Below are 13,218 nucleotides of genomic sequence, written 5' to 3'. Positions count from 1 at the left end.
TAGCAAGTTCACCCTGGGTCACCCTTGCGAGAGCCAACCCGCACCCCACCCCAGGAAGGGCTCAGTCCGCACCTTTCGAGAACTGCTCGCGGGCCCAGGGAGTCGGCCTAGCGGTCACATTTCAACCCGGAGCAGCTTCGGAGGAGTTGAGTCTGGGGAGCAGGGGAGAGCGACCTGATTGGAAGGAGGGTGCCGAAGAGCCCTGGACAGCGGGAGTGCCCGACCCTGCCCAAGAAGAGGCCTGCCCGCGGCCGCGAGGGCTCCAGGCCACCAGCCTCAGCTGCCACCCAGTGCCTGGCCAAGACGCAGGGCCCGGCCTCCGAGGGCCGCCGGTACTGGGGACCTGCGTGGGCCTCTCCGCTGCGCTCCTCTGCGGGGCGCCCTCTCCCTGGCGCGCCTCTGAACCTGGCATCGAAGCCGCCCGATAGATACTTCGAACAATCCGGGAGAGAAAGAAAAAGAACTCAGTTTGCCCGCGTAAACGCTGCGAGTAACTCTCAGAAGTTTCCTGGCTTCTCGTAAAGGTGGCCGGGGCCGTTTACAGTAAGAACGGAATAATGTTTGCGACTGTACGACATAATTATCTCCAGACTTGCCTCTACCCCGCCCCCAGCTAGGGTTTTCACCAGCGAAAGCGGCTAATGCATTTGCACACATTAAACATCTTGAACGCATAATTACAGGCTGCAGACAGGCTGGACAATAAAATATCTCGGCTCGATATTTTTGGAAGCCTTTTGTGATGGTGCCTGGAATAAATAACAACCGCTTTCTATGTCCTCAGCCATCTAACTGCAGCCACCGTTATTTCAGAACACCCCCACCCCACCTCGGCGGGGCAGAAGTGGGGGACTTCAGCGGGAGGGTGCGGTCGCCTGAAGAGGTCTCCTGAGCCTCGGGTGCGTGTGGGCTTGGAGGACTGGAATAAGAAGAAAATATGTTCCAAGCCCTGAGGGCCCTCTTCCTCATTAGAGGCACACAAGTGGGGCCCTCTAGGCCCCACACCCTCTGGGCGCGTGCCCTCCCTGACTCCCTACGTGAAGACTAAAAAATTTGAAGACTCAGACCACATGTTCCTACCTCACAATCTCTCTGAAAAGAGCCTCTCTATACTGAACCGGCTCCTGTCACCTGAGAAATCTGCTGGAAAAGAAAGCTGGATATTGAAGCAGCAAGACCCAGAGGAAGAAGCTGCTGGTTAGTTTCTGGCTGGTTATTTTCTTCCACAGATGCCTGGGACCCTAGCTTCCCTTGAGTCTTAGTTGCTTTGTCTGTAAAATGGAGATGATTGTAATAACCTTGGGACCAACTTCACAGGTTGTTAGGAGGAAGCACTTAAAAATTTTTTTATTGCCATATAACTTACGTATAGCAAAGCATGCAAATCTTAAGCCCCCAGTTCACTGAATTTTTATATATGTATACATTTGTGTAACTACTACAAAGATCAAGATAAAGAGTATTAGCAGCCCCCAGAAGGCCATGAAGAAGCACTATGAGAACTAATTTTAGACAGTGATAGTGTTATCTCTAAGTCAAGAGATCAACAGGTCAGTCTAGTATGTGGCCCTTGAAGACACTTAATAGTGTCTTCAAGGCAAGAATTGACAAACCAAATATACATGTCACGGGCTGTGGGAATCTCTCGTCTGGAGGAGCATTTGTGGGCCTTTTCTGCAAACCCCTAGGCACTCAGGGATTGGGGGAAAATTGAAGATCAGGCTTTAATTCGTTTTGAGACAACTGCATTCTCTTTTGTGAATGGCTGGGGCTGGCATGTTCATTTACAAGTTAGGGGTAAGCCCAGAGAGAGAAGCCTGAGAACCTCTCCCAGGGCATGGAAATCTGAGTTGATGTCCATAAGACTAAGATTCAAGCGCTGGGGTAACTTATTTCAGTGTTCTCCCCTGAATCCAAGTCTGGAATGATGTGTGGAGGAAATTCCCCAAAGGAATATGTGGCCATGAGATACATAAGGTAACCAGTTTTCTGAAAAGTATAACCCCAATAGCTAATACATACAATTGGTGCACTTCACAAACACTACAAAAAGATTTTATAGAAAAAAAATTCTCTACTCAGATCCTCTGAACACCAGTTCTTCCCAGGGGAAGCCACTGTTACTGATGACTTGTCTGTCCTTCTAGCCCTTTTGTACATTCCCTCTTTTTTAAAAGCACAGTGGTAGCTCTCAGTATATATGCTGCCCTGTTCTTGGAGCTTTTCCTAAATACTGCCCATGACAATTCTCCTTGACAGGTATACTGGCTCAGAAAGATATGCTCAGACCCAGTGACTCATCCCAGATAAAATTGAAGCCAACCTTGTCTAGCCTGACACACAGAAGGGCTGCTTTAGCCTGGGTTCTAGATCCTGGCCCACAGTTAATGGGTCTGGTGACCTTAAAAACAGTCAGCTAACTTGGCCGCAACATCATTACCAGCACCCCCTTTCTCCCTAGGGGAGCAGAGCCATGGGGAGGAGGCAATAAGGCACTGACCATGACTAGACCTTCAACCAGTTTCTGGAGTCAGGGGAAATTGAAAGTGCTTCTTGGAATTTTTAACTATTCTGTCTAGCAGCTATAAAAACTGTGCTCAGGTCATTAGCCCACCCTGAGTGTCTACCTCCGATCCCATTTCCTTAGTCCTCTTTGGAGCTCGATGGGGTGGCCCTGGGCCTGGCCCCTACCCAGGCCTGACAGAGGCAGGAGGGTATGGCGGGGGCCTAGGGCTTTGCCCCAGACCTTGGACCCCGCAGCGTCTGCCAGGAGACGTCGGAGGAAACGCGTTTACCACCTGGGCGACCTTGACTGCAGCCGATTAAAGTTTAATCCGAGGTGTGTGCTCAGACTTGCCATGTTATTTAAACACATCAAAGGTCATAAAAAGATTCCAATGGCGTGAGCCGCTCCGACGCGGGCCCGCAGGGAGCCAGCATTTGATTCTGGTGGATTTCCAGAGCCAGGATTTAGAGCGCAGGGCGGGAAGGGGAGTATAGGAAAAAAAGGGAAAAGCCAGCTTTCACAGAGGAATGCTAGACTTCAAAAAGCGGCAGGGGAAACCAAGTCTCGGCCCGAGGAGCAGAGACAGCGCCCTTGAATTCCGATTAACTGGGAAGACATCTAGTGGGAAGAGGTCGCAACTGCAGCGGTGTCCTGCGAGCATCCTCCGCCGCCGCCCACAGCGACTGCAACCTCCTGGATTGGATGGGGGTGGGAGGCCTCAAAGAGAAGCCTCTCTCTCCCTGGCCTCCCCGTCGACAGTGGAGTGCTTACTTTATTGCCTGCGTGATCGCAGGGCTGGGTCTGGGTTCCCACCCAGGGCAGAGACGCTATTTCCACCTTGACAAGAAAGATCTAGCTGTCCACCGAAAGCACAGGGCCCAGGATGCCTGGATTCCCATCTAACTCTTCCTGGGGCTCCTGATCCTAATGCGGGCAAATCCCTGGAGCGCCCATATGTAGGTTCTCCTGGAGGGTGCAGAGTGGCTCTGGGGACCAACAGATTGCTGCAGAAGTTAAGTGAGTCCAGAGGCTGGCATGCAAAACCGCTGGAGCTACAGACTGCTGCCCACGAGGCCTTTGGCAAAGCACAGGAGCCTAGCTTCTTAGGATTCGAAGGTGACATTTTCCCCATCTCTGCCGTGGGGCCATCTGGCCAGATCTGATCCTGGCTGCCTTCTTGCATCCAGATTCTAATTTCTGTGAAGGATTGGCCTCTCTCACAACCCCATGGAAATGAGTCCCACATATAGAGAGCTGGCTCTTATCTGAGCTCCTCTGGCCCCACCAGCACCTCCTAACCTTATGGCCAAAAGATAGAGAATTCTGTGCAGGCCTCTCCATGTGCCTCTGAGATGCTCACTGCAGGTTCTCTATTGGGTGCATTCGCCTGCTTCAAATGGGGTCCGCCTTGTAAGGGTATGCCTCCTTGCTGACCACTTTGGCTGAGTCTGAGTCTGAGTTCTCCCCTTCAGGCATTTTTTTTTTTTTTTGAGACAGGGTCTCACTCTTTCGCCCAGGCTGGAGCATAGTGGTACTATCATGGCTCACTGCAGCCTCAACTTGCTGGGGATCAAGCAATCCTCCCACCTCAGCCTCCCCAGTAGCTGGGACCACAGGCACATGCTACCACACCTGGCTAACTTTTGTGTTTTTTTAAAGAGACTGGGTTTCTCCATGTTGCCCAGGCTCTCAGTCTATTAGTTGTGGCATTAGATCATCCTAGAATTGTCAGGAAGAGTGGCACCAGTATACTCCTTTTGGGAATGATATAGAAGGCCAAGGAACCATGCTCCATATTTCAATGTATGAATCCCAGGACATTGTGGAGCCCCCACAGGCAGCTCTGCCGATAGAGTTTCCAGGCCTTCTGTAGGAGGACCCCCACCCTGTCATGCTCAAGTCTCTGGGACTAGCATCGGCCAGGCCTCTGGGAAGCGGCCTCTTCCTTTTTCATTTTACCCATCAAGTTGCCTACCCATACTCCTCCAGGGTTCGCACTCTCCCTGATTCTCAAATGAAGGCTCAAGGGACCCTGTTCTTTGGCTTTGTTACACAACCCCCTACAACCCTCACCCCCCCTGAAAAAATAGAAGAACTGGAAATAGTGGAAGAGGCCATTCTAGCAAATGCCTTGAAGCCCTTCACTGAGACATTAGCCGTCTCTTATCACTCACAGAAGTGTTTCCCCAAAGGGGTACAAGGGCTATGACTCCTTCTGTGCTCCCACCAATCACCTAATAGCTGGTTAAACCTCAGGTAGGAAGACTCCCTTGTTTTATTTAATCAGCTACAGACTATTAAAGTAGCAGTGGGTAAGGGCTAGGGGAAGAAAGGACTGCAGGTGGGCTAACCAGATTTAGCTTCAGAAAAACTGAGACCTGGATCATGTCACAAGTGAACCTGGGATCCAAGGGCCTGGATCAGTCCAGGTCACATGCTGAGTTCCAATGGGCTGCTGTGTGTGCTTGGAGCAGAGCTGATCCCTTAATCCTCTCAACCTGAGACGGACAAACATACACACACACACACACACACACACATACACACACACGATCCAGAAAGTCCCCTCCCAGCTCACCTGGTTAGGCCCACACTGGACCCCTGGCTGGATTCCACACCCCCAGCCAAGCAACCCTGCTCTGCTCCCAGCAGAAATCACAGGGACTTCTATTCCTCAGGGTGACAAACGAGTCTGCTTGCTCTTGGTGACATCAAATTACTTTGCACCAGCCTAGGGTCCCATGACCTGACATAACCTCACATTAGATCCTAGAAATGTAAAGAAATATGGCCTTTTTAAAAGTGGCTGAGAGCAGGTAATTGCTAGCAGGCTTGAAGGGTTGTCCCAAGCTCAGCTCGCGACCTCTGCCTCCGAAGCTGATACCAGCAGGAATTAATGTGTTTGGACTCTCTATGGGCAGAAGGTCGAGCCTGCATTTAACTCTGGACAATAATCAGGTTCTTAAAGCCCAGATTGTTTTTGTGCCGTTACAGAAATCACAGGGAGGCTTTGGACCTAAATGGCAAGGAACACTCGACAGTGGCACCGCCCCCACTGCCCCCCAGCCAGGCTTCCACAAAGAACAGGCTTCAGCGGAGAATGGGCTTCTGCTAAGCTTTAAAAACAGGCCTTCTTTGAGCTGCTGTAGCTTAAATTTTTGTGGAGAATTACAGTTTCATTGCTTCTTATTCTTCTCCCTCCCATCTCTCCCTTCCTCTTTGTCTCCTGGCTTGTCTGTGGCTTCTCTCTTCCCCTCTCCCTCTTCCTCCGAATTGTTTGACTTCTGCAGTCCCCACCCTTACCCTGACCCGAGCCCTCACCCCTGCTGTGAACTCCATCTTAGGATCTGGAGACATGGGACCCTTAAACCCACCACTGTGCCCAAGGCTTGGTAGGAGTCAATCTTGCTGATACCCCACAGACAGTGGGCAGAGAGCTCATGGCTTCTGCAACATATAGTTGGAGTCATTCGAGATTATTGTAAAATATGTACACACACTTTCTTCTCTTTTTTAATTTACATACCCCTTATGAGTTTCATCAAATAGCTCTTTTCTAATACCATGAGAATTTATATGCTTAGTGTAAAAGCATCCCAGATATTTAATCACTACTCAAAAAATTAATTAAGAAACCATAAACAACCCAAATACAAAATACTGCCATAGAAAAGATGATCAGTATCCACTCAGACAAGTGGGGTTAGAATTTATTAAGCAGCCGGGTAGTGTAAAAGTTGTCAAATTCAACAGTGTGCTATTTTCTGTTTTTACCTTTTTGCTTTCTGAAGTTGCCAAGGCTTTCACTTAAGTCACTTTCAGAGTTCGACAGGGAGAATCATGCTCGTTGTAAATTAGACTACCAGATTAAAACAAAAGAAACCATAACATCTTTATTCATTCTTTTTTTAAAATAATCCCTTATTGCTAGGGGGATATTTTCAATGCATGGCATTGAATTTCTTCCTGAAAACTGCAGTTGCTCTGATAAGCCATCAATTCAGTGCAAACTTTCCTAGTTTAATCATTAGGAATTTCTTTTGAGTTTCTACCAGGGGAGAAGTTGTGCTGAAATGAAATATAGTCATTTACCCACTAATAAGTGAATATGTGTTAATTTAGGACACACTAAGGACTGAGGTATGTTTTTTGTGTTCCTCCATAATTCTGATGCAGCAATAGAAATTTTCTATTAGAGGACGATTCTCTCATATAAAAAAGTAACATAAATCTTCCTCTTTCATATGTAATTTTTAGAAAGATGAGACAAGATTTTTAGGCAAGATGGGTCCACCCCTCAAACCCCTTTTTTGTCCAGCTTACTCCTGGGTGAACCCTCAAGTTTTTTCTAGAGTTTCTTTGCAATAACCCAATTTCAAGCCCTTTTACTCAATCTTGAAATATAACAGATCTTTGAAATCCTGTGGTGGGGGTGAAATGATGTGATGCTATCTGGGATTTACTTTAAAATACTAAAGATAGAGAGAGAGGAAATGGATAATAAAACATTGAAGATGAAATTATAATAGGGGTCAAAACTAGGAGATGGGTACCTAGGGGTTTGTTATGCTTGTGTGTGTGTTTGACAAATTCCATAATAAAAGGATTTTTTTTTAAAATTGTATCGGGCAAAGGTGGAAAAACTATCCCTGCCAAAGGGCTACCAAAAAACAAAAAAGTGGTGTGTTGGTTAGCACCTGTAGTTGCCCATTCCTAATTCTTGATTTCCAGAAACAGAAAACGACCTTGCTCCCTTTTCGTTTCTCTGGAGTCAGCGGCCAACCTTGATGCTTTCTTTACGGCAAACTCCCTCTCCCAACCCATAAACTGAATATCTAAACCCAAGGTTGGGGTATGATTAATGGAGCTTCCGTACTCAGCTCCCCTCACCAGAGTGTAAATACCCATACAAACTAATATCAAAAGTTCTTACTGAGCGCTTCGTTTCCCTGAGAGCTGGGCCGAACGGGGCTGGAGCCGCGGGACAAAGGAACCGCGGCTGCTCCTTGAAAAGTGCTGGGTGCTCTAGACCCGCTCAGTGAGGGTCCCTGGAGCCAGACGGAGGTTCTGGGGAGGACATGCGAACCGGGCAACGCCAGTCCAGGACTCACCTTCCACGGGGGACAGGTGTATTTACCAAGCCACAGGAGAGGGAATGGTGAGGGGTCGGAAAAGTAAGAGTGAGTAAGGAGATGCGCCAGCGAAGTATGTCACCAGCCTGGTCCGACAGGGTGAATTTTTTTTTCGTAGGGCTGGGTATGATGCCTGTATTTCACCCACATGACATTGGATGCGTACATTCACTCTGTGTGTGTATGCACGTTTGATGCGTGAATATGCGTGCATATCAAGGCACACACATCGTTATGATTACAGCATATAAAGTGCCCATAAAACTCTGATCACACCTCAGTGTGTACTTGAAGGGGTCCTGAGTTCCCCTTCCTCGTCGCTGCGCTGGTGAATTTCCTTCCCTCCATCGCGTTGTGCATTAAGAATTCGCAGCTGGGAACAGGGCCGTGGGAGTTCTTAGGAGTCTAGGGCGAGATGGACCCCCGCGGGCCCAGGCCGCCTGGCTGCCTGCGCCGCTTTCTCAGTGAGAAAGCCGAGCCCGGCGGGGCCAGGCTTACGTGCAAACCCCCTACTTCCTTCAAACGCTCGAAGTCTTCAGTGTATTTGTTGACTTAAAGAATGCACTGCCCAGTCCTGGTTTCCTGTTTTGTTGCGGGCGTAAGCATCAAGCTAGGGTGGGGTGGGCGCTCGCGGGTAAAATTCCTTTGGGCCATTGGCAGCGTCGGGTGCAGAGACCCCTCGTCCTTTTCCCGTCGCAGCCGCACGGAATTCTCCGGGCCGTCCCGCGCTCGCCCAGCGCCCCGGCTGAGTGACCCGCAGGTCACTCCCTGGGCGGCACGGGCCCCTGCAGTCCAGCAAGCCGGTGTCCCCCGCGGGCTGGCCGCGCACTGCGAGAAGGCGTTTCCTCCTTCCAGCCGAGCCCTTCACCAAGCTCCCTCTGCTTCTAACGCATGCTCCGGTCCTTTCCGCGAAGGCTGTTTCCAGCTCCAGTGAAGAGCGATCAGTGGCACTGTCGGGGAAAAGAGCTCTTCCACCACCACGGCCGCTGCCGCGGCTGCCGCCGGCTTCGGAGTCACTTAGGCCTCCCAGAGCCGAGTTTTGGAGGCCGGAGTTTGCGCCAGCTCTGAGGAGTCCGGGCGCGGCTGGCCAAGGCTGTGCAGTGGGAGATGCTCCTCACGGGAGTCTGGAACCTGGTTGTTCTGAAATGGTGTGTGTGGCGTGGAGGTCTCCTTGCTCAGGGACTCTCTGGGGGAAACAAGTCAGGGCTGTACTCAAATTGGAGTTTTCCTTGGGCTCCTGCCGTCTTTTCTGAGTCCCTGTGCACTAGTGGCTTTGTGGTACCTGAAAAAACAAAACAAAACAAAAAACTCTACAGGCAGCAGGAGAGCTGCTCCTCCAAAAACCTGCTGTCCTTGAGATCCACCCCATGAAGGGATCTTAAAGGCAAAGTGGGGATCCCTGTAGATCTTCCTGGACCTTGCACTTCCACTTTCACCATGTTAACATTTGGTCACCACAGTGACCATAGCCCAAAACTATCCCACAGCCTCAAGCCTTTTACTGCCTTATTATTGTTTCAAATGCACAAAAATCTAGAACAAAAGGTTGAGTGAGTGACTCGATGCGCCATTTCCCTGTCCACTGGCCAACTTCAGCCCAGATCTTAGGACCTACCAACCCTTTCCCCTTAAGAAAGAGGGTACAGCTTCCACCTGATGGGGACACTCAAAATTCCCTCCATAAGCAGAGCAGTCCCCCACTTGCTCCTTTCCCAAATGATTTGCTCAAGTTTGGCTTCAGAGATGCTACACTGTTTGACGATTTCGTCTTTTCTCTTTCTCTCTCCTCAGCCCCTCAACCAGTTTTTCCTCTGGATCTTTCTTCCTTTGCCATTATCTCTGTGCCCCAGCCCACCTAGGGTGGGAGAGAGAGGGTTAAGATGTTCTGCAAAAGTGGCTTGTAAAGCTGCTTGGATACATTAAAAGCACATGAATATCCTGAAATACAAAGTGTCTTTAGAACCAACCAAGGAATGTTTATCCTAGTGCTGGATGGATGCAAAGAAATAGTGCCAGGGAGCAGTGCTGACAGCCTCCTCAGAGTTAAAGTGAGAGCAGGTAAATTTCATTTGCTAATGAAAATCAAGCTCGATTAAAACCTGGTTTCCCTTTTTCCTTTTCTTCTCCAATGCTGGGAGCCCAGAGCCCGGTGGACCAGGCTGGCATCCAGTTCCCCACCCAGAAAAACCTAGCTGCGGTTTTTTTCTTCAGTGAGAGGTTTTTGGGCAACCAGTCCCTGCAGGGCACCCTGGCCTACCCCAGGAAGTAAGAAGCCTTGTCAGCCAAGGCATTTTGGAACACTGAGAAAGGCTCTGGTGATTCCTGAAATAAAGGCCGTGCTGCAGAAACTACCCTCCGGTCCTGCCTGCACTGCCCTCTCAGGGCTCCTCCGGGGAAATCAATGCACCAGACAGTACCTGGGAAGTGACTGCAGCCTCTCCCACCTCTCCCACCTCTACTCATGCAGCCCTCTGCTTGGCTGTCATGCCTAAGGTGCCACGGCTGCCAGCCGATCCTAGCGGGTGCCCTGGCTTCCCCAGTCTAACCCATGAGGAGCCTGAGAATATAAAATTGTCAGGTTGAAGGTGCCTCTGCAATGCTATAGGAATTCCTGAGCCTGGAGAACAAAAAATCAGAGGGACAGACAGCTCAGAAGATCAGGACCCACTACCTTGGCAGGCAAGCAAATCTTGACCTTGCCTTTGGGAAAAGAGGAAAAATGCTAGGAGGGTCTGTGCTTGCTTCCCAGAGCACACTCGTCTCAATCGTCCTCCAAACTTTCTTTTGCCACAGCAAGTCAGTTTGTTGGCTGCCTGGCAGGGAAAGAAATCATATTGGGAAACATTAATAAATATCTTATCTCCCTCAGCAGAAGACAGGGAAGGAAGATTATTCTTGCTTAAAAGTGAGTAGAAATTCTGAAACTCAGACCCAAATTATTCAGAGCTCGTTCTCCTTCTATAAACGACCTCCACTGATTGGTGGCTACAACTCAATACTGACAGGACATGCAGACATTTGAAAACAGTGGGGCATGCCAGGACGCCATGGACATGTCTGGTAGAAAAATAAGATACATGTTGAGATCCAAGACAAGAAGAGAACAAGCAGGGTGCCTTCCTCTAAATAAGCACGTCTTGAGAGGGGTTTTTTTTTTTTTTTTTTAATGATAGGGACACATCGGGGAACTAAAAAAAGTCCAGATAAATTTGATCAATAAGGTGCACCATAAATCTCAAGAATTCAGGCCCCAAGCTTTTTCTTGGCGAGAGCGCCACATTTAAGGAGCAAAGCTTAATTTGAGATGCAATCCAAAGCCTTCCCCCAGCACCATCCCTCTCAGACAAACCTGCTTGTGGCTCCTCGGCCGACAGATGAAATCTTGTCTCACCATTTTTGGTGAGGAGGGACCCAGTCGTCTGTGGAGCTGAGACCCTTTCTCTGCTCGCAGGGTTCGGGGCTCCGGTGAAGTGGGAGGGGGAGGGAAGAATGTGGAGCTGGCCTTGGCCGCCGTGTGCACCGGCAGCTGCGCCATGGCCAGAGGTGAGCTGGCACAGGCGCCGGCTAGTGGGGGCTCCCCAAGCTGTGTTTTCGTTTTTCCGGGTCTGGCTGGAAAACCGAAGAGGCTCAAAGCCCTGGCTGAGCAGGGCGGAGGCAGAAAAGAGTCGGTAAACACCGCCCCAAAAACCCCACGAAGGCACCAAAAAATTCTGGGCAGCCGAACAGAGTCAGAGCCCAGAATTTTAAAAAGAGACAGAAAATTAAGAGTGAGGGGATGTGGGCAATGGGCCTTTTGCTGCTGCCTGTGTCTCTACGCTCGCATGGCGGTTCTCATGCTGGCTGGACTGCAACTTTAAACTTGACCTTGCCTTCCAGCCGTGTCTGACCAGTATGTAAAACCGCCTTCAAGTCCTCAGGAACAGGGGCCTCGAACCCTACTCTGTCTCTTTGTCACTGTGAGTTTTACAATGCCACTTGGAGGGAGGAAGGGAGGTGGTGAAACGGCCAGAAAGTAACAGAAAAATCAAGTCCCTACAGAGGCTAGTTCCTGAGTCTGCAAATGGCCAGTCAGGGAGAAGGTAAACTGGGGGCAAATCAATATTTACCCAGAACTGCTAAAAAGTCAAGAAGGAAAGGGCACACTTGGTGGGGGGGGGGGGGTGGCTGGTGTGGGGGTCATAGAAGGTTTTATTGGGCGACACTTACATTGGTCAGGACAAATCCAGGATCAGGACAGATAAAAGCCCAAGCCCAGCCACATTGGTCTGGATCCTGCAGGAAGCCCAGGGGCCTTAGAGAGCAGATGGTGGGGTGTGTTGGGGGGGTGGTATGGGTGCTGCTCTGAGTTTAGGGCTGAGTGTGCAAGCTAGGAGCAGAGGACAGGTCCAAGCCTGGCTTCTCACCAGTCCGCCTGGGGTGGAAAAGAATCCAGCACTCTCCCCAGCACTATTCCGGTAATGTGCCCACTTTCACTTTGAACGCTTGTTCCTCTTCTAGGCATCTGACCAGCTCACAGTAGTGAATCAGGAAGTGGAAGTATGTGGCTCTAAAGCAGCAGGACCCCCAGAACCCCTCGACAAAACATGGCAGCTGCAAGACGGGTCGCTGCTTGGTTCTTCAGCACCAACACCCTACCATGCTCCCAAGAAAAGGTTGCATTTCCCAGGCACAGAGGAAAGGCTTCTTGGGCTGGTTCTTGGGCAAAGAAGGACTAGACACCCTCTGCAGGCTGGAGATCCTACTTGAGGGGAAGGCAGGAAGTGGCCCCAAAGAGCCCCTTTTTCTTGTCCCAAAATAGAGTGAAATAGCGGGTTCCCAGATTCCTGGAGAGTCAGGTCCGGTCCACAAAGAAGCGTGGCTTTAGGGCCCAGAAGGGGGGTTTAAGTCCCAGCCAGAAGCACAACTGGGGCTTGTTCCTCTTAAGCCCCTTCCAGAACAAGCCAGCCATACTGGCGAGGTGGGAGCATGGATGAATGGTGCACACGGATCGCTCGCTCTATCTCAAAGTCTCTGGAGGAGGAAGCGTTGTTACCAGGTCAGAGCAAGGATCAGGCTGTATATCTAAGTGTGCGAATGTGAGTGTGTCAGTGTACACTGTGTGTGTGTGATGAGTCGTTCTGAGTCTATGGGTCTAAATGCAAACATATGAAATTGCTCACTAACAGTGTGGACAGGGAAGGGATAGGGGCTCCTAAATGCAGTCCAAGCCTCCAGTGGAATGTCCTGGGACGCAGGCATATCCGCAGGAACCGATAAGCAGCAAACACCCTGCCACTGTTTCCCTGGAAAGAGCAAAATCGCAACTCCATCGAAGCCGAAGGCACCGATGTCCGTCCTGTGGTCTCACTGCAGAAATACGCGCCGGTTCCTGGAAAGGAAACAGTCCCAGAGGCTCCAAGAAACACCCATTCTGAGCTAGGCTGGTCCCGTCCTCCCCACTCTCCCATCCCTGACCGCCGGCAGAATTACCTGACCTGTCCCCACTGCTCCAGATCGCAACCCAATCGCGCGCCCACCTCCCCTCCCCGCCTGGTTGCGCGGGTCTGGGCCCCACTGGGATAAAGGAAGGGAAGGGGGGCG

At 50.4% G+C, this 13,218-nt stretch overlaps 1 long non-coding RNA gene across 1 annotated transcript; it reads right to left on the bottom strand.

Moving 5' to 3' along the window:
* Positions 1 to 6,205: 6,205 nt before the first annotated feature.
* On the bottom strand, positions 6,206 to 13,208 carry LOC101151566 (uncharacterized). Its single transcript, XR_175035.5, has 3 exons — positions 13,108 to 13,208; positions 10,988 to 13,006; positions 6,206 to 8,920 (listed from the first exon to the last, which is right to left on the bottom strand). It is a non-coding gene; the product is annotated as an uncharacterized lncRNA (long non-coding RNA).
* Between the last annotated feature and the right edge of the window lie 10 nt (positions 13,209 to 13,218).

The sequence above is a fragment of the Gorilla gorilla genome, chromosome 6 (assembly GCF_029281585.2).
Source record: "Gorilla gorilla gorilla isolate KB3781 chromosome 6, NHGRI_mGorGor1-v2.1_pri, whole genome shotgun sequence".
Taxonomy (NCBI): Eukaryota; Metazoa; Chordata; class Mammalia; order Primates; family Hominidae; genus Gorilla; species Gorilla gorilla.
This window is presented reverse-complemented; position numbering and strand designations above follow the sequence as displayed.